Raw genomic sequence first — 4,378 nt, 5'->3', positions numbered from 1 at the left:
TGCATTGTCCGAGTTGTTCATCTCATGTGAGGAGTCTAGAGAAAGCCCTCCAACTCACCTAAAATTTACCTCCCAGTTACAGTCAATCCTAGAACCAGCCATTTATTCTCTAGGGGAAGCCTCTGAACCTTGCTACACTTCAGCACTCGGTTACAGTTGCGCTTGGAACCAACCACGTACTGGTCAGAAAAAGCTCCTTGAATCAGCTCACAACCTGACATGCAGTGCAAGTCAGTCAGGAACCATATCATCTGAGCATATGGCCAACCTTCTAAATGACCCAATAACCCAAAAGCCGCCTTGATGAAGGTCATCATTACATCAAACATGTAGCACGTGTTTGACTCGTGTGCATGATCAAATGTTGGACGAAGAATGTTATCAGGGCCGCTCATTTTATTACCGTGCAGTACTCAGTTTTCGGTTTGATCATGACCATTGGTGTGATGATCGGCACGGTCACGAGTGGGCGCCTTGCTGATATCATCGGCTGGAAAGGGGTGTGGACTGTAACAAGATCTCATTCTTGATTCATGTGTGCAAGCACAATTACAAATCTAACTTGGTTTTGTGATTGGGAGGCAGGCAATGAGAATGTCAGCGGTTTTCTGCATTGTAGGATGGCTAGCTATTTACTTCTCTAAGGTTTGTTGTTATCTTTGCTTCTTATGTTTGGATCAAGGTTTTAAGAGTTGGATGATTCATGTTCAATTCATCCGAGTTGACTCGATCTCGTTGGACCTGATCCGCAGGAGTCATATTTGAAAATGAGGGGTGACTCAGCCCTTTCAACTCAGGACTAAATGAGTCAGTCCAAGTCACTGAGTCTTAAAACCTTAGCTAGTTTGCGCATTTCCATTAGTACGAAACTTATGAAATCTTTATAATGACTTTGTGACTAGGCCTGACTAGACCGAGTGACGATTCAACTCAAAAGAGTCAGGACTGAACGGGTTGGTCCGAGTTACTGGGTCTTAAAACCTTGGTTTGGATGCTTAAGAGTTTCATCTTTAAATATGATTTCATTTGAGCATTTCTGTCCATATAAAACTGTATTTATGATGAAAAAACAACCTTATATTGTGTATGTTTTTTGACCTGACTTGGCCGAGTGATGATTCCATGCAGGACTGAATGAGTCAGTCTGAGTCACCGAGTCTAAAAACCTTGGTTTGGATGCTTAGAGTTTCATCTTTAAGATTCTGTTTTGAGGTTTTTCCTTCTGTATAAAACTGTATTTATGAAACTCTATATCAATCCCAGTGAAGGGTATCGTGTCACTCGACATCGGAAGAATTTTGCACTGGGTATGGAGTAGGTGTTTTTTCTTACGTCGTGCATGCGTGCATGCGTGTGTGTTTTCTTTTCCTTTTTCTTTTTTAAGCAGTTCAATCCTTACTAAAGTGTAGTATTAGCAGTCACTAACCAATATAGGTTACATTGTATTTGGATGCACAGGTGAATTGAATTGTGAAAGGTGAGCTCAAGCCAACAATATTTCTTTAGCATTTGTAATGATGAAGTAGCCTTAAATTCCAATTTAGAGGCCAGATCTCAATATAAATGCTAGGAAAATTGCATATTCGATTCAGTAGTGCATCCAAATGCACACAAACTGTATATGTTGGACATTGCCTTGTATTTTATTACCGTCGCAAGGTTCTTGACTTTTAAGCTCATGATTAACAGGTACCGGTGTTCATAGCCGAAATAACACCCAAGAATATTCAAGGAGCGCTCACGACAATTAATCAGGCGCCAGAAACTTACCACAAGATCCAATCATCGGAATGAATGGCTAAACAAATTAGTGGGCCATTATTCATTGAAGTGTAAAAATCATGTCTACTGACACTGCCTGTTCTGCAGCTCCCCATTTGTACTAGATTGTCCGTTGCATATATAGTTGTCAAGGTTGTTACATGGTGCACGATCACGCTAATTGGTAATTAGTAGTAATATCATGCATAAATATGTTTATGCTTCTTTCTAAGGCCATTATGGAATTAAGCAATATGAGAAGATTATGAAAAACAGAAAAGAAGAAATGGAATGGAAAATGGAATCGTGCATTTTGAGTAGGATTTGGTTGATGGGTTTTACATGCAGGACTTATTTAATGCATTAGTCTCTTATTGGGTCTCTTCTTCATTCCAGAGTCTCTGATGTCACACCCTAGATTCGGTGACAGGAACTCATAAGAATCCCGATAGTCAATTTCGGCACCGACAGCCTCTGTAGTACCCCATTCTCAGCTCCTGACACCCATTCACCAGGTTCCGATCCTGTGATCATACAAGGAGGATTTTTATAATATAAATCCAATTCATAAGAGCATTCCCAAGATCATAACATAGTAACCACTGGAAATATCCACAGGAACACATTAAAAAACCCATTGTGAATTAAAACTTTGACACAAGGTACAGGCTCAAAAAGGAAATACAAGAACTGAAAAAGGGAAATCTCCAAAAGGTCCTCAACACGCTCCAGCGCTCCTCCTCAGCTACGGCTGCTGCCTAGAATCTCATGCATGCATCAATCGTGCATAAGCTTATAAAAAGCTTAGAGGGCGGTGTAAGTGTGTGTAATACCAGTGCCGGGAAAGCAATATCAGAGAATGCAGAATGCGGCATGAACCATGAATATCATCAATGCCACCAGCCATACAGAGGCTATGTTATACCAAGCATAAATGCAGTACGCCATCACAAGGCTATGCGATGCAACATATGAGTGTTGGGCGCCATACCTAGGCGATGCACAAAAGGCTTACATAGCCAATGCCATATGCAAAGTGCAAATATGATCATACCAATCCTCATATCCAGTCCATATATCCATATAGTTATACTTTAGGGAAACCACTGGGGTCAAATATACTATTAACCAACTGCCACTCTCTTAGCCGCACAGTCTAACGAGCATAAGAAATCTCACTATCCGCTTGTGGACAACCAATCAGCAACAAGGCTCGACGATAATGGACCCATTTACGAGTTGGTCAAACTCAGCTTAGCATACGTCCCCTTCACCGGGGCAGGTAAGGCCACACACCATCTCAACCGACCACGCTACAGTGGGAGTCGTACTTAATGGTATAAGGCACTCGGGCACTCATGTTTTCTACTCGGTCTCAGCGTTGAGGCGTCTCCTAGTACCATGAAGGCTTAGGGGCTTTCACCCAAGGACATCCTAAGTGCCCTAAATGCTCAAGCAACATTTTCGGTGTCCAAATCCAGTCATCCACGATATACCTATGGAGGCTACGACCCTGATGAAGCAAGGGCCAATATATACATGCTATGCAATGCCAGATGTATGAATCACACAATCTGTCATGCATCAATTCCGAGCATCCAATGCGCTCAAGAGGGGCAACTCCATCCCTCGGGGAACACCATAATATCCTGCCCAATGCATAACCATGACCAATCATAATCTCAACCAAGCACACACATGATGCATGTGGGAATGGGTCATGAAGATAAACAAGTATGTCATGCGACGATGTTGTACTCTCCTCCTAACTAAGTAAATTTTCATGAGGAATACAACCTCTAGTGGGGACCCAATAGCCTGGGGTAGCCCACGAGACTAGATAGATGATGGTATGGGCTTAACAATGGTCTATGGTTGACCTTTAACCACTCATAGAAGTAAGAATGGGCCTAACAAGGGCCTAGAGGGGTACACCAATGTGGGCATTCAACCACCATTGTCCCCTGAAGGCGGCCAATAATAATCTACCAAGGATCAAGGCTCGTGGCCCAAGTATCACCATAAGAAAGAGATGGGAGGCTATGTACATATAGATACATCACATGTTGGGCCTCAATAAAGTGGCCCAAGGCTACGCACAATTCATGGGTCCAATAGGGGGCAATATATAACCCAATCCACATGCAATAATATGGGCCCATAAGGAAGGTTAGGGCCCAAATATAAGGGCCACCAAGTCCATACATTATGGTGGGCCTAGTGGGTAGCCCATTACTCCAACACATGGGCGAGAATCATATTCAAGGTAAATAAGTTGGGCCTTACAACCTAGCCGAAGAATTTAGTTGATTTGGTGGGCAACCAAGGGCCTAACCACTCATACATTCTAGCCCACTAGCCCAACACAATATCAAGGAGGATACAACTGAAGAATCCACTGGGCCTATTTAGAAAGTTCCAACCCATTTGGGCCTACAAGAAGTCCAAAAATCTGGTTACATATAAGTGTCCATATAGCCCAACCAAAGTGGGCCTCAATGATACATTAATTAAGCCCAAAATTAAGGGAGTAAATGCATGAATTATCCCTTCAAAATCCTCACAATATGGTGGGCCCCACACCCTTAAACTCCAACCAAAAAACAATGTATATTTA

General features: G+C 42.4%; 1 pseudogene; it reads left to right on the top strand.

The window, feature by feature from the left end:
* Window positions 1-353: 353 nt before the first annotated feature.
* LOC131224941 (sugar transporter ERD6-like 7) lies at window positions 354-2,201 on the top strand (annotated as a pseudogene).
* The last annotated feature ends 2,177 nt before the right edge of the window (window positions 2,202-4,378 follow it).

This window comes from Magnolia sinica, chromosome 14 (assembly GCF_029962835.1).
Source record: "Magnolia sinica isolate HGM2019 chromosome 14, MsV1, whole genome shotgun sequence".
Classification (NCBI taxonomy): Eukaryota; Viridiplantae; Streptophyta; class Magnoliopsida; order Magnoliales; family Magnoliaceae; genus Magnolia; species Magnolia sinica.
Note: the sequence above shows the minus strand (reverse complement) of the source record. Positions and strands in the feature narration are given on the sequence as shown.